Source organism: Dendronephthya gigantea, unplaced genomic scaffold, assembly GCF_004324835.1.
Source record: "Dendronephthya gigantea isolate DGI-Jeju-01 unplaced genomic scaffold, DenGig_1.0 000041F, whole genome shotgun sequence".
In the NCBI taxonomy this organism is placed as follows: domain Eukaryota; kingdom Metazoa; phylum Cnidaria; class Anthozoa; order Malacalcyonacea; family Nephtheidae; genus Dendronephthya; species Dendronephthya gigantea.
Window position 1 is genome coordinate 753,253 of NW_021163051.1, and position 24,837 is coordinate 778,089.

Below are 24,837 nucleotides of genomic sequence, written 5' to 3' on the forward strand. Positions count from 1 at the left end.
ACCAAGAAAAGATACGACCTCTTAATAGCCGCACAAAATCATCCAAGCATTAAATCTACATGGACGTTGGATGGCAGGATAATTTGCCTATCAACTGAAAACAAGAAACTCGTAATGGAAACGAAGAAAGATATTCAACAACTCTAAATTACAGGTTAGCCTCAGTATTTACCTAAATCAGTGCCCAATCATATATTAACCAACAGTTTATTGGTGTCTCAACTTAGTACACTAAATTGTGGTAAACAAATACTTCTGTGTGCGATTTAGTATTGTGAGTATTTATTGATTATACTTGTAATTACAGTTTATATATACTATAATACGTAGATCCTTATATATATTTTTCTTTAGTACTTCTCTTTATTTTTCCGCGTATGATAGAGTTACCATTTCATAACTTGGATGATGATGAATTTATGCTTGTGCTATCTGAAACTAACCACAAATCTTGTTTTGAGATTGATCTTTTAAATGAATTCAGTTTTAATCCATTTTCTTTAAACAACACAGTGACTGATATTAGTGATTTAGATCCTGATAGACACTTCTATGGCCAATACACAAACCAGGCTTGCAAGTATTATTTGGAGGACGACTTTATCTCTAAGTACACTCAATTTAAGAACGACAACTATTTTTCCCTTATTCATCTTAATGCAAGAAGCTTATCTAAAAACTTTGATAATATTTTTAATTATTTAAGTCTTTTAAATTATGAGTTTTCTGTAATGGGTATTACTGAAACCTGGCTATCTGATTTGAATTCCAACCAATATAATATGCCAAATTATGAATTTATATCATGTTCTCGTGACCAACGCCAAGGCGGTGGTATTGGTCTTTATGTAAATCAAAAAATGATTTTACATACAGAAACGATTTAGGCATTAATGATGACGATATCTGTCAGTCGCGCTTCATTGAACTAACACTAGCGAATAAAACTATTGTTATAGGAATAATATACAGACCACCAAATGGTAATTTAAACAAATTTTTAGAGTATATAAACAGAGAACTTGATTTGCTTGACAAAGCAAATAGAACAATCTACCTCATGGGAGACTTTAGTATTAATTTGTTAAATGCAGAAACTAATACCTTTTCTGCTGATTTCATTCAAACTTTAACGTCGTACTCTTTTATGCCGACAATCACCAAACCAACAAGAATTACACACCATACTGCTACATTAATAGATAACATATTTACTAATGATTATCAACACGAACATTTCTCTGGTTTTTATCTCTGACATAACTGACCATCTACCAGTATTCCTTATAATTGAATTGTATACTCAAAAGCAGGAACGTGAGAAAACATGTACAGACAAATAAATGACACAAACTTAAATAATTTCAATGAAGCCGTGTCTTCGACCGATTGGACATCAGTATTCAACTTAATAGATCCTAACTTAAGCTATAACTTATTTTCCAACAAATTTTTACAGTTATACAATAACCATTTCCCTTTAAAATATCATACAACAAAATCGCATAAACCAAGGAAACCTTGGATTACCACGGGACTAGTAAAATCAATTAAAACTAAACATAAATTATTTGCCAAGTATTTAAGAAATAAAACTGATGCACATCATCGGAAATACAAAACTTACCAGAATAAATTGAACAATCTTATCAAACTTTCGAAGAAGATATTTTATTCAAAAAACTTGAAAACGTGAAGTGTGATTTGAAACAAACTTGGAAAATTCTTAAAGATTTAACCAACACTACAAAACAGAAGTCCAAATACCCAAAATCGTTTTAAACATAATGACGACGTCATATCTGATCCTACATTAATTGCTCAAACTTTTAATGACTTCTTTACAAATATAGGTCCTACTCTTGCCTCAAGTATTTTGGACCCTGGTTTGGACCCTACTTGCTACCTCACTGGCAACTATGGCCAATCTATGTTTTTTTCACCAACCGACATTACTGAAATAAATTGTCTGTTAAATAACATAAATATAAGTAAATCACCTGGTCCTGATGGACTACACCCCAAAGTGATAAAAAATGTAACTCAAATTATTTCTCCTATCCTTGTACACATTTTCAATCGTTCTATGGAAACAGGTGTTATTCCTGAGGCTCTCAAAATTGCAAAAATAACCCCTATCTATAAAGCTGACGATCCTATGGAATTTTCCAACTATCGCCCCATATCAATATTGCCCATCTTGTCAAAAATTTTAGAAAAAATTATTTTAAAACGGTTAATTGATTATCTAAATGAACATAATATCTTAAACCAGTCGCAATTTGGCTTTAGAAAACACCACTCAACAACATTGGCTCTTGTGGATCTTGTTGATAGAATTTCTAACTCTATCGACAAGAAAGAGTGTAGTATTGGACTATTTGTAGATTTATCCAAGGCATTTGACACAATTGATCATAACATTCTATTAATGAAGTTATCCCACTACGGCATTCGTGGTTTACCACTAACATGGTTTACTAATTACCTGGCAAATAGGAAACAATATGTCAATATCAACGGTATATGTTCAGGTATGAATGTCATTCAGTGTGGTGTTCCACAAGGATCAATATTAGGACCAACCTTATTCCTTATCTATATTAATGATATTCTCAATAGCTCAATGCTGCTCAAGTTCATATTATTTGCAGATGATACTAACATTATCTATTCAGAAAAATCTTTAACTTATTTGGTGGAGAATATGAACTCTGAATTACAGAAAGTATCGATGTGGTTTAAATCGAACAAACTTTTATTAAATCCCAAAAAAACTAAATTTATCTTATTTACTTCTAAAAATAAAAACGTTTCTGCGGCTAACGTTAAAATTTACATTGATGGGATACAAATTGATCAAATCATTGATCAGAAATTTCTTGGAGTTATTATTAACTCTCGACTGGATTGGAAAAGTCATATCAATCATGTATGTAATAAAATGTCTAGAGCTATTGGAGTCATAAACAAAATTAAGCATTTAATCGATGCACAAGCCAGAAGAACGTTATATTGCTCACTTGTATTGCCTTACATCAATTATTGTAATGTGGTCTGGGCCAACACTTACCATTCTAAGTTGGATAAAGTGTTTAAGCTACAGAAGCGTATTGTCAGAATTATTGCTAATGTCGGTTACTTGAGTCATACACAATCACTGTTTTCGAAGTATAAAATTCTTACAGTTTTCCAATTGAATCAATTACAGATGGGTGTTCTAATGTTTAAATGCATGAAACTAAAATCTTCACTTCCTGAATTATTTCGAAACTGCTTTATCTTAAATAGTGATGTTCATTCCTATAACACCAGAAGTGCTCGCAAGATACACATCATCCAAGCAAGAACTAACACTAGAAAATTTTCATTTCGTTATAACGGCCCATTTTTATGGAATTCATTACCAATATATCTTACCGAACTTAATTCATTATCCTCATTTATAAATAAGTTTAGATATTACTTAACAAATTCATCAGTATGAATTTGTTTTGTTGTCCTTGTGTTGCTTTTTATGCATACATTTATTTGTTATCTTCTTTATCTACGCATTAGTAATTATAATTGTATTTAAATAGTATGTGGAGGGTTTCGTGATATTATTACAATCATGATCGAAACTCTTCAGCAACGTTTGTTTATTAATACTATCTTTTCAAGCATGCAGATTTTCCTATTGTAGTTCTGCAATTCTACTCTGGTTCTTTTTTTCAAAAATACCTCATTACTCATTTGGTGACCATTCTTGACAAGCTCTTTTTTGGAGTTTAATAATGGTCTACCTCTACACCTACAATAACCTCATTAATGTAGATATAATAAATAATAATTCAAATATAACCTAATATTATTAATATGTATATACAAGCTGAATGTAGAATGTGGGAAATAAAATGTTGTTGTTGTTGTTGTTGTTGGTATCGACACCCAGCGAGCAAGGCAGCTACGTCAGTTACGGCAGATGTGATTCTGAAAACTGCGGGCTGGGCTGAGGAATCCACGTTCCGACGCTTTTACAAAAACCCGTGGCCATCACGAATCAAATGAGTGTCGGGTTTTGCAGTAACTTTCATTAACATTCCTAATTATTCACAGTGTGATATTTACCTTGATACTTGCCCATCGATTCTCTAATTATATTACGTATGCATACTTGTTGTGTACCATTTTGTGTTTCCTGCTTTAAAATCTCATGTTAGCCCGGATGTACGTAATGATTTGGTAGAATTTAACAATTAAACAAGACTTACCTGGAAGTTGAAGTTTGATGGTAATTCTACCAAATTATTTAAGTACAGGAGGGTTAACATGCCCATATAACCCTTCCCGTCCTTCACTTGAAGGTGTCATCATTGTATTTTACTTTGTACAAGTTGTATGTTTACAGGCTATATGCTATGTATTTGGAGTCTAGTCAACCCAAAATGTTCTTTTAAGACTGATCTCGTGGCGGCGTGTGCACATCTCATGTTAACCCTCCTGTACTTAAATAATTTGGTAGAATTACCATCAAACTTCAACTTCCAGGTAAGTCTTGTTTAATTGTTAAAATATATTCTACGTCCCTGAAATTCCAAATAACAGGACCGTCCACTAAAACATTAGTTTCATATCAAATACAAAAACTACTAAAGTCGGTTCAAGAACATTAGATAACCCCAGATATTTGCAGGAGCAAACCCAGATAAGGTGTTTGCTCCTGCTTATATCACACATGTATAGTGGAACTTTAATGCCAATAAGGCCCAACGGACCCGTTCATCCCCTCAATGGTGCAAAGTGAAGCAATAAAAATATATTCGGTTTTTACAATTTAACTGAAAGCCATTCTTAAATGTTTTCATAAGTCAATATCTGCTTTCATCAGGGAAAATTCTAGGAATAGGGGCGTAACTACAACATTTATTGGGGGTGGATGATATATTCTGTTCAGCCCGATGATTTCTTTTGTACGCCTACGTGTTTTCAAACGAAATCCATTGAGCAGAACAGAATATACAAATATCACACCCCTCCAAAAAAATTAACGCCCTAGTTATGCCTTGTCCGGATTGTATTTTCAATACAGTTTGGATGTTGATGTAAATTATAAACAGGATGGAGCCAAATATACTTCCCTGCCACAAGATGCACAATGCCACATGTCACCTTTTTCAGCATATCTGATCAGCATATATATGCCTGTACGGTGAGAAATTGTGGACATGGAATATGCAAAGTAAAAATTTGATTCATTAAATGGTTTTGTATTTATTTTCAGTATTGCGCAAAAAAGGTTGTGAACACTAATACCAATACCAAGATGCAACTTCCCTTGTTGGCTGCAAAATGTTGTAAAGTGTTCATCCCAAAAAAATTAGTAGCAATAAGCTTTTTTCATATACATAATTTGCAATATCGCATATGGAGAGGTGGATGATCTATTTTATGATCTATTTTATGAGCCTGAATTGTTGAGGAGACATAAGCTTTCACGCACGGTCTAAGCACCACACACCATGCCTAAGTTAATTGGGCAGGTGTCTAGTGTTGTATATTTGTTAAAGCGCTAAACATTTGCCGACCAGCACAATTTTCAAACAGACAACTGTGCGTAAGGCAGGGCTCGCAAAATCGCCTGCCCAACATCCCGGGGCAGCCAAAATTTGTGTCAGGCAACTAAAATCTGTTGACTAATGTCCCGATGGGCAACCACATTTTCTATCACCTTTTAAATAACTTGTAATCTCTTGTTCTTTTGCGATTTTTTGTTATTCAGGGTTAATAAAGCACATGATTTGTGAAAATGTATCGAAAGTCAGTTAAAGTGTTTGAAATATCAATGATAATAATGACAATACTCAGCAAAGATATGTACGATTTCAGAAAACATGTATTTCGCTAAAATTGTCCAGTATATTTATATATTTACTTGATTGCGAGTTTTTTGCAAGGTGGCAAGGCGCCACGCCGGCCCGCATGGGATGAAAAACATGGCGTCATGACTACTTCATATTTCAAATCGACATCAAGTGCATCAACTAACAATGACGGTAGTAATCCAAGCGTGGGAGGTAAGAGGCAACAAAGTGGAAAGGAAGCAGAAACATCAGCCGCAAGTGCAGGTAAGAAAGATTACTAAAGCAAAAAAAAGTAAACGGCACTTTGTCCCATCTTGGTCAAAAAAATTCACTTGGCCTGACTTCAATAAAGTGGAAAACGTTATGGTTTGTCATCTTTGCGTGGAATTTCCTACGTATGCAGACATAGAAAGTCCGTTCTACAAAGGAAACAAGTACCTTTCGAAACAGTTAGATCAAAACTCATGCAAAATCGAAAGCACATGCAAGTTGTGTGCTAGCCAAGAGAGCTAAAGAAAATTTGCAAAGCACACCAATGGCAACAGCTGTAGCTACAGTAAATAGGGTGAATTTTGAGGTACTCAAAACATTGTTTCGCACAGCATACTATGTGACAAAAGAGGAAGTCGCACTAGTCAAATTTCCAAGTTTGTGTAAGTTACAAAAGGCCAATGGTGTTGATGATGATACAATTGAAGCTGTATTTAAATTGTACTATCGTTCTCCCAAGAAAAGGAGAGAGTTGAAGGAAATTGGAAAAATTGTGGAAGAAAAGGTATGATGAGGTAAATGACATAATTCTATTTTAAAAATCATTAAATTAATCAACAATTATGAATTATATACAGTGCTTGTAAAATTAAAAATAATCATATAATAAGAAAAAATATAAAATGATGGACCCTAAAAAGTTATGCACAATTATATAATTATATAATTATAAAGTAATATTCTTATCTATCAATGACTCTTACTCTCATTTGTTTTTGTCAACCTTGCCTACTTCAGCAAACTGCAATCTACAAGGTGGTTGCCAAGCCGGCTTAGCTGGTGCCTGAAAGCAATTGAGCAAAATTATGCTATTGTTGTCATGCGTTTAGACAACACTGCAAGTGGACAGTTGCCAGATGTAAAGGCTGATGATGCTTCAAAGGCTAAAGGTTTACTTCATGAGATGCAAACCATTAGATTTGTCAAATTTATGAATTTCATGATAGACTACAGTACACTTCTATCGGAATGCAGCAAGAACTTTCAGTATGAAAATATCTCCATCACTTGTGTAAAGCAGATGATCCAGACAACCACCACCAAACTACTAAAGTTTAAGCAAAAACCTGGAAAATACACAGAGCCGAAACGAGCTTCTTTCAGTTTCAGGTGATGCCTCTTATAAAAAGAGATTTATCTAAGTAGTGTACTATTTAATAATTAAATATGTATTGTATAAACTATAAATTACACACCAGTTTTTATAGCTACTGCAGTGGCATGTCATTAACCTTGTGCTTCTAAACCTAATGTGATTCATTATTTTAAAGATCATAAAGAGGTGACTTACAAAACAGTACAGCTTATGAACCAAAAAATACCTTATCCATTCTGCAACACAACAGCCAGAAGCACCAGAGCCTGATTTAAATAAATTAATTGAAGATACAGTGGCTTACCTTGACGCACAATTCGGCAACTTTGACAAAAAACCATTGTCTTGTTTCGCGATATTTGACATATCCAATTTGCCACATTATAGAGAGGAAATTGCAGTTTATGGAAATGAAGAAGTTGAGAGTCTTGTTGAGCATTTTTCAGCTGTTCTGAGTGAAGAGGAAACTCAAGAAATTCCAGATGAGTGGCCTGATCTCAAAATTTGGATGTCAGCACAGTAGACATAGAGGCAGTAGACATATTCTTGATTTGTATGGTGATTAAATCAGAGAGAGTCCACAGCACCTGAGTCACATATTTGTTTTGGTTCAATTTCTGTTGACTCTTATACACATTGTATTGTATTTACATGAAAAATTCTGTAAAAGCGGAGAATATAATCGACAGAAAGAAGACGCATGTTCGGTTGTTAGTTTACCAATTACCAATGATATTGGGGGGCTAGGGAGGGGGGGGGACAAAGTTCGCAACAGCGATTTTAATAGTTTGATGAGTGTGCGTGGTGGAGGGTTTGTTGGGGCTTGGAGGAAAAGTCAAGCGAAGATGTTAAGTAAAAGCCAGCCAAAAAGCCTGAATTGAAAGCAAAGGCTAAAAAGAAAGCAGTCAGGCTAGATAAGTGAATGGTCACCTCTACCAAAGAAATTGTAACTGTTTCTGACAAAAGAAGATAATCATCTTTCAAATATTTCTTGTGTCAATTCCCCTGTCACTGCTGTGCAACCTCTAACAATCCTTGCAGTGAACAATGATTTGACTGTTTCATCCTTATCTGCTACTTCATCCATTTCACCTGTCATTGTTGTTCCGCTAGAGCCAATCACACAACTGCTTCACCCAGTGTTCCTGTTTCATCAATGTTTGTCGCTCTTTCATCATCGTACAAGCTCATCCACACACCCTGTTGAATCTATTTTACTCACCATCACATCCCCATCTGTTCCACAAAGTTTAGATGCTGCAAACAATATATTTTCTGTTTTGCCTCTAGTCACATCATACTTCAAGAATGAATTCTAACTTACAACCTGTAACTCCCTTAACCCTCAGTCCTCAACGGCCTTATACTGACCGTTTACATTGCCAAGATTTCTAGATTTTTAATAGTTAGATATGCCAATGCAATATTTATTCTGCTGGATTTGGTAGGAATTCCGGATTGCAAAAAATATTATCAAAAACAGTTTTAGAGAGCCAAATATTTATAATATCAGACCACCTGATGCAACAGTGTTGGGTTGTGTGGTCAGACTCGGGAACGCTGATGCTGCAACAGTGATCAACTAGTAATAAAAATTTCTCACTTTCATTGTGATATTAGTAATTGCTCTAGTTCATATTTTAAAATTTGGAAATTAAAAGTTTGTTTAGATATAGGATTCTGGACTGTGGTCATATATCGTAAAACTCCGCTTGCTGCAGCCATAAAAAGAAAGGCTGCATGTGTGATTCTCTGTTGCTGCATTGTAAAAAAAAATAGAAATAGTCACCTATACTTAAATTCGACACATATTAAAGGATCTGCGTACACAGATGAGCACAGTGGTGATTTTGGTAACTCCTATGGCCATGTTATACAAACTTTTTAGGTAGACATGGCCAGAAATTGCGGACATGAAATATGCAGATTGCAATAAATAGTTGGCATATTTGTTCAAATGTATTTCAATGCTGCACCATGAATCATATTCCGCAAACTTGCAAAAATCATGAATATTTGCAATATGCTCTTGTTGTTTCTTGTAAAGCAAGGCAAATCAAAGTTCCTAAGCTAATATGGGTTTTACCTGGATTTTTAGTTTATTTCTAGAAACTTGTTGTATGTTTGTATGGTTAAAACTTTGGCTTGAAAAAACAGGAAGAATACTAATCATAAAAAATCCCAAGATTTACATAATTAATAGGCATTGGTGCAACATGTGCAAACTTTAGCAGAAGTATATATTTTTCGTTTTTTTGAGACACCCTGTATAATGTTAACTTTGACCGAATTTTCTGGCCATGCTGCAACACCTCAAAGATTGACAATTCTTTATACCACTAGGGTTTTAGTTATGCAAAACTGCTTCTGCCTGTTATCAGAGAAAGTTTGAGATGTAGCTACAATATAAGCCTGCATTTACCATGAGACGCCAGTATACATGACCTTAGAGTTTACCATAACAATTCCTCTCGACAATCAGAAAAAATATTTTCAAAGTCTCACATTTACCAAGTATTGGAAGCCAATTGAGATTAAATTTCGCCTGAAAATTCTTGTCAATAATATTAAACTATTGTGTTTCAACTTTTCGTGTTAGAATTTCTCAATTTACTGGTCCTTAGGTTTCTGTGGTTTAGAAGTTCTACAAGCATATGACACTTGACATTTATAGGCTAGACTTTTCGTTCGTGATAAAATTGACACTATCCAAATATTTGCATGCTCTATTTTAAAGGTTTCTTGATAAAAATATTAATTTCTGTTTAACGATGAATAATTTCTGTATTTTCTTTTTATTTCCAACAAAATCTTTTGATCAATTTTTTAATAGTTTACATACAGTCAGCCCAGTCGTCAAGCAGAAAGCGGGCATATGACAAAAGGAACAGCCATTTCTTTTGTCATAAAGAGTTTTCAAAATTGGCTACGCACTTAGAGAGCAAGTGCATAAAGACAAGAAGGAAGTCTTGGTTGCCTTGAAGTTCCCCTCTTCTGACAAACATTGAAAGGAACAATTAGCAAAGTCGAGAAAAATGCGGAACTTTAATCACAATGTGAAAGTGATGGAAAAGATGGAGAGCTCAAAGTCGACCAAAGACCGGGACCAGCAAGAGAAGCTAAGGCTATCCAATACTTGCCATGCACAAGATGCAATAGCTTTTTTCTTGTGCATGAACTCTCTCGACATGGTGCCATCTGTATGCAATCTGTGAATCAAGCAAAGAAGAAAAGCCATCAACCAAGGGCATGCGATTTTATGGAGAGCTGCTGTTGGCCGAAACCAACTTTGAAGCATGCAGCAAACAGCTCCAAAACGTGTTAGTGATAATGGTGTTACATGCCCAAGACAAACACACACAACCAGCTTCGGTCAGAACTAACTCGTTTTTATTTGGTTTTAGTCTTTTTATAAGCATGCTTTACAGGTGTGGTCTTATCTACATTATCTTATCTCTAAGCCTAAGGTGCTGTCGTCTGCCTAACTTCCTTTTGTTATCTTATCTATGTTACATTGTCCTCCCCCTTTTAGTTTTCGTCCCCGAAAACAAGGTATATCATACCACGGTTTACATTAAATCTACTATATATAAGACTGTGTTTAGAGAAAACTTTTAGTCAGTACCATAACGCTTGGGCGGCTGAACATTTTGCCGCAAATGAGCTGGCCTAACCCTGGGGACGTTGTTTGTGCCACACATTCCATTGCAATCCACATTCTGAGCCTCAAATGCAGTTTCAACTACTTCAAAATCGCCAGATTCGGGAGTTGGGGGGACAATTTGTCTGTTTCCACTCTGTATACGACTTGACTTAAGGTTGTCATGGTGGACTATACTTACCTTCCCATCTTGGCGCTTAATCCTATAATTTACACCTAACCTCTCCAACCTCAAGAGGCATGCAAGGTGTTCTACCGAAAATCATTTAGTCAGGGGAGTACCCGGTAGAGTCGTGCTTACTTGTATTGTATGCGAAAACGACAGGATCAAGCCATTGATCCCAATCATCACCATGATTCGAAACAAAAGTTGAGAGCATATCTTGTAGTGTTCGGTTTTGGTGCTCTACTTGCCCGTCGCATTGCGGATGATACGCACTTGTCCGTGTTATAGAAATACCCATAAGGTCGCACAATTCATGCATGAGGTTGCTTTCAAAATTAGAACCTTGGTCAGAGTGCAGTACTACCGGTGGGCCAAAACGACTAAATACTTTATGTACTAAGATATCTGCGACTGTGCTCGCCTTTTGGTCTGAGGTGGGGAATGCCTCCCACCATTTGCTAAAATGATCCATCATAACTAAGATGTGGCGATTGCCACATCTAGTTTCGGGCAGGGGGCCCAAAAAGTCCATTGCCCAGAATGTGAATGGTTCGCCTACTTCGATGTGCTGCGTTGGCGCTTTATTATTGTGCCTAGCAATTTTTCTTTGCACGCGGCGATCGTGAATAAATGTTTCGACTGAGGTGCGAATGCCAGGCCAACAATTTGTCGTAATGACGCAGCATTTGGCGAAAATATGAGTCTTGGCAATTTCGCTCGCTTGGTTTGGGTTTGTTTTGCAATTTTAGATCACACAGTTTTGCAATACTGGCATCTTTCTCCTGCGCGTCGCGAATGTTGATAGACGGATTAAGTGTTACGGCACATGTTTTAATAGCATCCGGTTGTAGTTTCGTGATAACATCTGGTGTAGGTCGAAGCCGTGAAAGGGCGTTGGCGTTATTGTGTAGGTGGCCTGCTCGATGTTGTACTTCGAAATCAAACTCCTGTAGGTCCATAAGCCAGCGCACAATGCGCCCTTTTGGTTCCATAGAATGAAGCCATGACAACGCACTATGGTCAGTGATAATTGTAAATTTTTGTCCTAACAAGTAAACACGGAAATGCTGTGTGCCAAATTGAAAAGCAAATGCCTCTTTTTAAGTCGTTGAATAATTGGTCTCGCATGGAGATAGCGTTTTAGATGCGTACGCGACCACATGCTCATTACCGCGATCGTCAATTTGGGAAAGAACAGCTCCTAGCCCGACGTCTGAAGCGTCTGTTTGTAATATAAACTCGCAAGTAAAATCAGGATAACATAGTATTGGTGCAGAGCAAAGTAATTGTTTTAGTTGTTCAAAGGCCGCAGTACAGTCATCAGTCCAAACGAAATTATTGCAATACTTGAATGAATATTCACGTATTGAATTGAATGAATATTTGCGTAATGAATTAAATGAATATTCGCTTATTGAATTAAAGAATATTTGCGTATTGAATTGAATGAATGTTTGTGTATTTAAAGTGCCTATATCAACCTCAGGGAAATAACCTACTTAGATAGCTTAGACGATTTTAAGAACATTTGCAATATATTTGATAAGTCGAAAATTTGATCTTCATGTACTTTTCGGGCCTCAAAGTTGGCTTTTTTCGTGTTTGACCGTGAGGTGCTGTGAGTGGGAACTAGTTGCCCTTTTTCACCGGAAGTGACGTACATTGGAGAACACGCTAATTTTGTAAACAAGAAACATGCTTTAAAATATAGAAATATTGCGGCAATAAACTACGAAATCTTGTAGTATATAAAGTTTTTGGTTCGTTTTTCGCTAAAACGATGTGTTTCTTGTTTACAAAATTAGCGTGTTCTCCAATGTACATCACTTCCCGTGAAAAAGGGCAACTAGTTCCCACTCACAGCACCTCACGGTCAAACACGAAAAAAGCCAACTTTGAGGCCCGAAAAGTACATGAAGATCAAATTTTAGACCTATCAAATATATTGCATATGTTCTTAAAATCGTCTAATCTATCTAAGTAGGTTATTTCCCTGAGGTTGATATAGGCACTTTAATTGAATGAATATTGGCAATACGAATTGAATGAATATTCACATATTAAATTGAATGAATATTTGTGTATTAAATTGAATAGATTTAGATTTATAAATAAAAATATTCATTAAATAAAATAAATATAATGTTATTGAATATTACTACAAATGGGCACGCATATTTGACGCAACTTTCATCAATGCTTCTACGATGAGATGAACATTTTGGGCACAGGTTTTGACAGGGCTTGATATTCTTACAACTAACTAGTTAGTTAATTTTGTATGCATTTGCAATATCTATTCTGCATAAAGACTTTTTTCTTGCTGTTGTTGGATGCATTTATAGGGATCATAACAATTTTTTTTGTAAAACCTCATACCTGCATAAATAAACCATTTAATGATAAAAACAGATAACACTATCGTTATCTACCTTTAAACTGCTCCTTGGTACTATTAGTTCGACGTCGTCCGCTGGTAGAGCTGCTAGTTTGTTTGTTCCAACTTTCCTTGTGTATATAGTTTTGTGGTCTAATTTTACCCAGCAATATAATCTTTATTTCTCCAATATTTAGCTTACAAACGTTTGTAAATCACTTTTTATTTTACGTAAATAACATACACTTAACATTTTATTTTAAATACTACTTCACTAAGTATGATTATGACATCACAATTGTTATTATGTAATCATTAAAAATATATATTAAAAATATATATATATATATATATATATATATATCTCTGCAATGCATGTGTACATACAAGTTGGACAGGTATTGTAACTGCGAATGATATTCATAGAAGTATGTTCCGTTCCAGTACTTTCAATATTTTGGAGATATATTTTATGAATTTTGGTGAGCCAACACATTATGTGGATCTGCTAAACATGGTCTAACGACACACTTGTTGTAGTACTAGTTATTGCTTTAGGAAGAAAGGAAATGAAAAAGATTTGAAATGTGGATTTAATTTTCCAATAGAGCATTGTCTTCAGACAAAGTTAGAATTTGAGAAAGTTCACAGCAAGGGTGAAAATGAGCACTACAGGGCAAAAATTGTCACTAAGAGAAATGACACATGGTTAAATAGCCATCAACAGGTACAGCTCCAAGGGTGGAGAGCTAACTGTGATATTCAAGTTGTCATTAATCACTATGCTTGTGTTAAATATCTCACCAAGTATGCTGCCAAAGGTGAACCAAGGTCACCTGTATTGAAACAAGCATTCAAGTCAATTATGCAAAATGTTGATAGTTGCACTGATCCTCTTCATGCTATTACAAAAGTTGTCATGAAATCTCTTGGTAAGAGAGATTATGCAACTCAAGAAACAATGTGCATAGCTCATCATTTAATGTGATTGCCGGTAAGTTTGAATGGTTCTTGTAAAGTACGAGATGTTACCAGTATTGAAGGTGAATCATGTACTGAACACTTGCTGCTTGATGTGTATGCTAACTGTCAACAATATAGTACTTCATCTGAAGTACACAACATGAGCTTTGTTCAGTTTGTTACAACATACAAAGTTGTTAATGAAGCATTGACAAAATTACCCCCCAATGTGATACCAAGAATATTTTCAACATATTCTCTAAACCCAAAAGGTCCAAAATTTGGACTTTATTGCAAGTACCAACTGGCAGGCTAATCGAACCAGTTACACTGAACAACAAATCCATGAAATGCCAACATAGATAAAAACAAAGAAAGAGGACTACAGTGTCCCTGAACAATATGAGTCAGTAAGTACTGACAGTTTTAGTGAAATGCAAAATGTTGCATACATTGTTGAAAATCATTTTAATGACCCATCATGTGACAAACAGCCATTGCATCTGATTATAAACAGTGTTGCAGGTACTGGTAAAAGCTACCTTACTAATGGCATTCGAAATATTTTAGAAGGTAAACGTGCAGTGACTGCTACAACTGGTAAAGCAGCTTAAAACAATGATGGTGTAACTGTGCACTCCTTATTGAAATTACCATTAGGACCATGGGGTAAGAATGACCTCAAAGGTGAAAGTCTCTGTAGATTGTAGGACAGTCTTAATGACATTGACTACATCATTATTGATGAGTATTCTATGCTTGGCTGGATTGACAAATGTTGCAAGCAGGCAACAGGTCATTATGACAAGGTTTTTGGTGGAAAATCAGTGATTTTAACTGGTGATCCAGGTCAATTACCACCAGTGGCTGACAAGCCCCTGTATCATGCCAAACCATCAAATGCTGTTGGTGAACAAGGTTACCAAGCATATTGTATGTTTCACAAGGTTGTTACACTCACTGTTAATCAGCGAGTACAAGGCATAAATTCTGAACACGTACTTATTGCTTGACACATCAACCATCTAACATCGCAGATTTCTCTATTCTCTAGACAATTCTATAGCAATGAACAAGTTGCTAATTGCAATTACGAGCAACTTACACAACTTGAGCAACCAACGGTTAACATCAATGCTCGCCATTCCGCAGTAAAGGAAAAGAAAATGTCATCAGATGATATGTCTGGGTTAGAACCTGTTGTGTTCCTAGCAAATAAAGCAAAAGTCATGTTGACCATGAACCTATGATGTTGGTCTCTGTAATGGAGCTACAGGAACAGTTGTTGATTTTATTTTCAAAGACAACCATCAACTACCTGACTTACCTATTGCAGTCATGGTTCAGTTTGACAACTATAGAGGTCCAGCTTTCAGTGAGAACCAACCATTGTGTGTTCCAATATGTCCATTCACTGTGTCTTCACAGGAAGAAGGTAGTTATCACGAGAGGCAACAGTTACCCCTCAGGCTTGCTTGGGCTCTCACAATACACAACAGCCAAGGACTGGTCTCCCAGCTGCTTGGTTTGACATTGGGAAATTAGAGAGAACTTCTGGAGTCTCTTATGTTGCGATCAGTTGAGTAAAAACATACTTGTGTGTTATTGAACAATTGTTAATGGTGTACGCTTGTACCCGGCACCGTATGTCATAATTATACAATACAAGTAATACAACCTAAATGTTTTGTGTGGCAGTTAATCATATGCATTACCAAGTCTATGCAAACTGAGGCATCCCCCTACTTTTCAACATGGATTTACGCCTTTGCTCCTTCAGAAATACAATTCACTGTGTAATGCGGTGCATACATTTTACTATTTTTTTACCTTTAAAAAATTATTGCCTCTCTCCTGTTCATTTGAAATGGTAAATATACTTGTAGGTATTTTTGCCACGCAAAAATAATAAGCTGTTATAATTATCCTTGTATCTTGTCTTACTTACAGTATATTACTAGTTGGTATCGCAGCTTGTATCACAAGAATAGTTTATGGCTGCAACAGAATCATGGTGCATCAAAAGAAAAATCAGTTCTACTCTATAATGTTCCACTGACCTGCTCTCTCTGTAAGCACATAATGGATCTCAAATTTAGATGAATTAATCTACCAATTTTATCGAAACTGCCATTTATGGTTAACAAATCTTATTATTCCACTGGACACCAGACAGTTGGCTGTACACCACTGTAACTATACTTGTTAGTTGTTACTGCAGTATTTGCCACATACAAAATGGAATGGATGCAGCATAATGCCCTCTGCACCTAATTGTTACCATTCCATTAGACATCATGATGCTACTTGAAGATCTAATGAGTTTAACTTACAATTAATTCAAAACACGTCTTACAACCGAGGTTCCACATTTAGAGAAGTTTGGTCCATCTTTGTGATTGATAATTTAGGATGATACTTTGGAAGTTGATTTGTCGTCGTCCTATTTCAATTTTCAAATAAAGTGATTGTTAGAGAAGGAGAAAAATATCACAATAAGGGCCTTCGCCTTTGAATTGCCTGGCTTGCACATAGCGAATAGTTCATCGCTGGCAGCTACCGAGAAGGCTGATGGAAAGGATGTCTTTCGCCAAAAAACTGCAGGTAGTGAGTCGACTGTTCGGTCATTGCTAGCAAAACAATCCCTTTCCCTGTCTTTACCAATGAAGGATAATCCTCTGCCCAACGAATCAGATGACGACGATGAAGAAGACGACTTGGTCAGACGGGAACCAAGAATAATGCTTCCTTTGGAAAGATATGCACAAAACAAACAAAAGGCAGCAGACAATATCCAATGTTTGTTGAACAACAAAAAAGCAGGAGCTCGTAAGTTGTGAGAGAAAAATCCAATTAGCTTCTCAGCAGAACGCAAAAAATGGTGGGAACGCAACAATGTGTGGTAAATGCCACCTAAAACTTGGCCACACGAAAAAGCGATGCGATTACAGTCCTTGTAAATCAGCGTATTCGTGCAGAAATCTTTCGAGACATGCTGGTGACAAGATCAAAATTTCCACTTTGCAAACAGAAATAGCTAAACTGGAAGGAAATGCTCGAACTGCTCAACAGCGTGGTCCTTGATTCTTCTACTGCATTAACCGATCATCGGATGAGTTCACAGAAACGCCTGCTTTCAAATCAGTACGGCATCATTTTCCCCACAGATACTAAAAAAGGAACAGTCTTGTTGAGCGGTCAACTGAAGTTTTGTCAAAACCAAATAAATCTGGTGCTACATTTAGCAAGTCAAGTTGTTTTTCTGCTTCTGTGGAAGAGGAGAAGGATTTCAGATTAGCAATTCGACTACAGCATGAGGAGATGGACTCTACACATACGATTCAAGCCTCGAGTGTGTGTTCAGGTGCAGAGAGTTTAAGCACAACAAATTCCACACGCTAACAAAGTTTCCAAAAACACATCAACTATTATCATATAGCATTTACACAAGCTGTTGGGTTTTGGCGTTTAATGAGCTGTTGGGTTTTTTTAAATTTAATAGCAGCGCTGCTATAAACATTAATTACATATTTACTGAAGCTTTTCATTATTGACATTGTAAACTTCCGGGATGACTATTTGATTCAAAGAAATTTCAGATTTATGATTGGAATATAATTATATAAACGAAAACACAAAATACACACTATCGCATAACCATAAAGCATTTTAGCAATTTTTGCTATGTGTATTTGAAGTCAACTTCTTTAGCTACAAATTTATTTAAAAATTCAGTTTGGTGTAAGCTCGAAGTTTGCAATCTCAAATTGAAAATAATTACTACAATAGGAACTTGCATTGGTTTTCCAAAATTCTCTTGGTGAGCTCTTGACTCTATAAGGTTTGCATTCGTTAAATCCCACAGCCTGTATTTCATCAAGGTATACATACTCTAGCGAATTTATAAAAGCGAGAATATATATAGAACACATAATAGAACACAATAGACAGACTATAGCGACTTTTTTAAATCGAGAATATACAGTGTATATACAGTTTTGGCTATGGTCATGTATATTTTGTATATTGTGTATACAATATCTCTCCTGATTTCAAACAGTGTGACCAGACGTAATAATTTTAATTACTTTTGGTAATTTTTGGTAATTTTTTGGGTGCTTGTGGTAATTTGAAATTTGTAGTAATTACTACGGTAATTTTCCATGAATTGTAGTAATTTGTAGTAATTTATTTAAAATACATTTTATGGTGACTATTTTCAACCTGAGCCGTTCCACTTTTGGTCTTATCAAGGCTCTAATGCCGCTGCTGCTTCTGCTATACCATGAGCATTCATTTCATTCCCAGGATTCCAGGCCTCTAAAATCTTTGGGGTCTGGGATAGCATGTGACACGTGTTATCCACATAGGTTCTTACCTCATATGGTCTTACTCTTACCTATTTCCGACATTGTCCTACCTATTTACAATATATGCGTTAACGGCTCATAAATTTTTCATAAACAAGACGCCTGTTCTGGCGTTAACTCCGGCGCACGTGCCAGTCTTTAATATAGGGCTTCTGAACATAAACAATACAGTTCATATTCGCATTTAGATGCCTTACGAAGCTAAATGTTCGATCGCGAAATTCAGCAGCACATCGTACTTTAAAAAGTATAGAAGTTCAATTGTTCGAAAATGTAAACAAACCGCATGATACATTCGCTTTGTCTCACACTTAGCCTTTGGAATTCGGGCTTATATATTATATCTTCAATCCTGTGCAAACTACGACGTGTCAACGCACCCATACACGACCACATCATCTTGTTAAACGGCAAAATAGCAGCGATATTATTAAAATAGGACCAGAATCTACATGTATTAAATATATTCTTACTCCAATTCAATCTAAACTTAATCGAAGAGCATGAAAACAACGGTTTATTTGTTCCTCTTGAAGAAATTGCCGTATCATGCGAGCGAAATCGAATGGCGCATAGGAAAATTAGCCAAAGCTGTGCACCACAACTCTTAGGAGATAAGACTGGGACGTAGTTAAATACAGTCACATAAACACTTTAATTACTAGAATGTTTCCCGCCATTTCAGACTTGTGACGACGAAAAATAAAAAAAAACAAAAAAAAAAACAACAACAACAAAACAAAACCGGGGCGAATTTTCAACTCCGTCGCTGACGCCGGAGTAAAAAGATGCGAGTCTAAAATATGCGTGAGGATTAAATGGAAATTAACATTGCGGGTGGCCATGTAGATGAGACTTCTTATGAATCTGACAGTGATGTGTGCGAAGGTATCGAAGCCAATATTTGTCAAAGTTCTGACCCGACACATGCGCGCAAGAAAGCTAGCAAATCTTCAACTGCTTCAAATAATCGTAAATAGAAGTATCGCGACAAATGGGAGTTGAAGCCTGAGTTATAATGTAGATCATTCTGCTATAACAAAGCATGTGAATTGAAACAGTATTGCCAAGTCTAATGGTAACAGATTTAATTTTGTTAGGCGTGTTTACCGGTTGTATTGATAGTATTTAATAACATATTGATGATTACATGTAAAATATTTTGATTATACTTTTATATTTAGCTGTGGGAAAGTATATAATTATATCACACAAATGCAAACTGACTTCAAAGTTATAATGTCATTAGTATTTTGATGTTTTTTCTGGGGCAACACACTTCCAGGTTCTCAAAAAATTTGCCTGCTGCTTTTGCCAATCCGGAAATCGTTTCCTCGAATTTATCAACTGAAGTCTCTCTTGGTCGCATGGCTGGCCCTTTTGACTCTCCCCCTTTTCAGAATTTTCACGTCTCACCAATTGGCTTGGTACCTAAAAGAATGCAAACAAATTTCACACAATTTTTCATCCGAAATCCGGCTCAACCAGCATAAATCATAGCATTTCGAAAGACATCTTCAGTCTCCAGTATATCACAATAGACGATGCTATTAAGGGTATTCAGTGTTTCGGCTCAGGCTGCTTTCTTGCTAAAACCGACATTTAATCAGCTTTTAGGCTCATACCAATCCATCCTGATGACTATGAGCTGCTAGGCATGTGCTGGGAGGGGAAATATTATTATGATAAGGTTCTACCATCTATCATATTCTTGATAATTTTCTTCTAATTGAGCCCCCCCCAGCAGATGCCTTAGGATGGGGTTTGCCAGCAAAGTTTAACAAAAATGTTATCTACCTTCGGAAACATCAATATCCCAATAGCCCCAGGGAAAACACAGGGCCCCTCGCAAGTACACGAGTTTTTAGGCATCCTATTAGACACGGTAAACATGAAAGCTAGTCTGCCTCCAGACAAAATTGAGAGGCTGCAGGCAATATTTGAGCAATCTCAACACAGGTCCTGTACTCTAAAAGAATTACAGTCCTTAACAGGCACTCTAAACTTTGCATGCAAGGTAAGGGCCCCCTGGGTGGCCCTTCTTACAACATATGATTGCTCTAACAAGAAATATCAAGAAAGCCCATCACCACATTAAGCTAAATTCTGGTTTCTTTCAAGATCTTGAAATGTGGAAGAAGTTTATTCCAACTGAAATGGGGCAAATTTCTTTCTGTCTTCAGAATGGCATGGCTCTGATACTTTAGTGCTACATACTGATGCCTCTGGCTCATTGGGGTTAGGGGGTATTTTTGGGAAGAAGTGGTTTCAGGGAGCATGGAAACCAAATCAAAAACTAGGCCAACCTGATATAAGTATATCTTGGCAAGAGCTCTTTGCAATAGTTGTAGCATTATAAGTTTCGCCGGATCAAGTTTCATTGCGATAATGATGCTGCGGTGACAATTATTAATACTAAACATTCCCAAATCCCCGGGGTTATGGACTTACTGCGTCATCTAACACTCCTAGCCTTGCGCCACAATATATACATCCATGCTTGCCAAATTCCAGAAATTTGTAATGACTCTCTGAATGAGGACATCCAACATTATATAAGTCTATCTCTTGCATCTGCAACACAACAAACCTATAGTTCTGGAGAAAAACGTTTTATTACATTCATCCAGTTATACAAGAGAAAAAATATTGAGCAAGTTCTACCAGCTGATGAAGCTCTGTTGACAGAATTGGTTGCATTTCTTACAAAATCTATCAAATATCCTTCCATAAAAACATATTTAGCAGCAGTCCACCACTACCACAATCGGCATGGTTTCCAGTTGAATTAGCACAAAATGTTACGCCTGCAACTTGTGTTAGGAATTTAAGGAATTAAACGCTCCCATGGAGACAAAACTAGAGTCCGCCTCCCAATCACAATCCACCATTGCTGCTTTTTAGAATATTACTTGGCATATCCAACACCCCAAGTTTTGACTCCCTGATGATCTGGGCAGAAATGACATTAGCCTTTTTTGGGTTTCTCCGTCTCAGAGAGCTAACATGCAATTGTAAATTCAATCCAACCATACACATTACCCGAGATAGCATCCTCTTTGCACCTAGAATGGGCAAAAATGGTCGCGATTTCATGACAGTCCGTATCGAGGAGTCCAAGACTGACCCATTTTGCCTGGGTCATACTATATCAGTCGGGGCCACTAATTCGGATATTTGTCCACTACAAGCTTTACAAAACTATCTGTTGCTACAATCATCCACAATTGTCCTCTGTTTATCCATGCATCGGGAAAACCTCTCACTAAACAAAATTTAACCACCAAAACTAGGAAGCTGCTCATTAAATTTGGTTTCGAGACTTTGAATTATGCTAGTCATAGCTGCAGAAAAGGTGCGGCAACAACTGCGCAGAAGCCAAATTACCATCATGGCTTATTAAAATCTTAAAGCAGTGGTCATCTGACTGCTATGAACGTTATATTCAGACACCTATTTCTACGTTATCAGGAGTATCAGCCATGCTGGCCAACACTAGTACTTAATTAAATATATTGCAAAAAGAGAGAATAATGTTATACTAAAAAATTTGTGTATGCGGTGTGGGCATATATCTTCATATATGCATATTTATATGTTTTGTACAATTTGCATTTTGTGAGGGCCTTTTTTCGTCTATGGGGAATACACTTTGTGTATTTGTGGGGTTGAAGTGCTCCCAATGATCACCTTTAGGCCCATACACTCAAATTACCTTAATGTACACATATTCAGTCGAATCGTAGAAACTGGCCAAGAGGATTATGACCTTGTGGTTCAGGTTGATGTTAGATGGGGTCACAACTCTTCTAGCAGGGCTCTATAGGGCATTCAGTCTCTCCTAGTGGGGATTATAGATCCCCCACAGGAGGAAAGCATAAGGCCTTAATGAGTCTTTTGTCATGTACACAGCTTTACAACAGTACAGTATGCTAATCAGGAGTACTTCACCCCCATGACCCATTCTCCCACACAAAGAATTTGCATCAGTTGTGTCTGATTTTAGCTTATAGTATGTTTCTCAAGAACAATTGAATCATTAAAGAATCGAAAACGAAAATAGCATGTCAGTTTTTTGTTTGTTCGTTTTTTAATTTTTTAAACATATATTTTTATATTTATGTTTTATTTTTTAAATATTTCTTAAATTTATTTATTTTCTTTTTAAATTTGTTCGTAAATATAGTTTTAAAATAAAATTATCTACTGAATTTACAATGATAACAATGGGCCACCATACCCAGATACTCTATGAACTGCATCGTTTTAATTGAAGAAACTTTTGCTGTATTAAACGTTTAAAATGTACATTTTGGGCATACTTTACGTTGGATCAGAGATTCTGAGGGATGAGTCGTAGCACGTGGTTGACTGGTTGGTAACATGTACTTGACTGGGCTGCAAAGTTTATAAACCTGGAAATCAAGTGTGAGTTGCTAGTGAAAGTTGCACCAAATTGGATCTATGGCACCAGAGAATGGCACATTTAAATGTTGACCAAATCAAAACCATTGTTTTAAAGGATATCATCAAGTTTTTGTGAAGCTTGTGCAGAAGGAAAGGCTCACAGAGCACCATATAAACTAGGTGGAGGGATTCAAACAACAAGATTAGAATTGGTCCACAGTGATGTTACCGGCCCAATGAAAGCTGAAAGTTTCGGAGGAGCAAAGTACTTCCTCATGTTTATAGGTGATTACTCAAGATGTGTCACAGATCATGGCGGTGAATACACATCCAGAGAGTTTCTAGATTTTCTAAAAGAAAAAAATTTGCTAAAAGAGCACAGTACTACATTCACCTCAGTCAAACGGAGTAGCTGAGCGCATGAAACAGACACTTCAAGAAGCAGCTCTCTCTATGATTTTGCATGCTGGACTGTCCAAAGCCTTCTGGACAGAAGCAGTTTGCAATGCAGCCTATGTTAGAAACCAACTGATCACGACCGCGACAACCCCTTACAAAAGATGGTTTGGAAAGAAGCCAGATATGTCAATCTTCGGGTGTTCCGCTTATGCTCATGTTCTGGATGCTTCTCGCTAGAAGCTTGATCAAAAGGCAATCAAGATGAGATTTGTTGGCTACAGACTTAGACAGAGAGAATACAGGCTATATGATGAGAATTGACAAAGAATCTTTGTTCGCAGAGATGTTACTTTCAATGAAACAGACTTTGGGTTTACAAAAGGTAAAATGAAGTGCGATGAAGATAGTACAGGATGTGCTGAAGACCTAATGGAGTCAAAAGGCAAGAAAGAGATAACTAGGCAAGACCAGCAATATCTCCAAAAGGAACCTCAACTCTCAGAACCAGAAAGAAATCCACCGATTTACTACCATGATGAGTATGCTGGAGTCACCACAGCAAAGTATGCAGCACTTTATGTAGTTGAAATCAAAGAGCCAGAAACATGGTGCTTTTTCAACCTGGAACAGATCACTTGGTGTGTAAGCTCGGGAAATCTCTGTATTGTCTGAAACAGATGTGGAGGTGCTGGAATAAAGAAAGCTTAGAAGATAATGGTTTTTTTGAAGCTTCAGCAGATCTGTGCGTATTTGTCAAAAAAGGACACACCTTTATTATCATTGCTGTTCATGTGGATGATCTGATCATCTTGTTGGCAGACAACAATAAAGAAATGGCAAAGATGAAGAAACTCCTTCAATTGCATTTCAAGATGACAGACATGGGAGGACTACAGTATTATGTTGGAGCTAGTGTTGTTCAGGATAAGAAGAACAATCAAATCTGGTTACAATCAATGTCCAAAACGAAGTTAAACCAGTTGCAATGCCTATTGATGTGAATGTCAAGCTGAAGAAAGAAGACAGAGTCAGTAAATTAGTTCATGCAATATCTATTGCATGTTAATGCAATATCTATTGCATATGTGGGAGTTCTGTCAAAGGTCTGTTCTAGTCCAACAGAAGCACATCTAACAGCAGTAAAACGGGTTTTGTGGTATTTAGAGGAGACAAAATTTGGCTATGAAGTATGATGGTTTAGTCAACAAGAGCTTGAATGTCTATTCCAATGCAGACTGGGCAGGTGATCTGGATAATCGACATTCCACTTCTGGGAATGTTTATC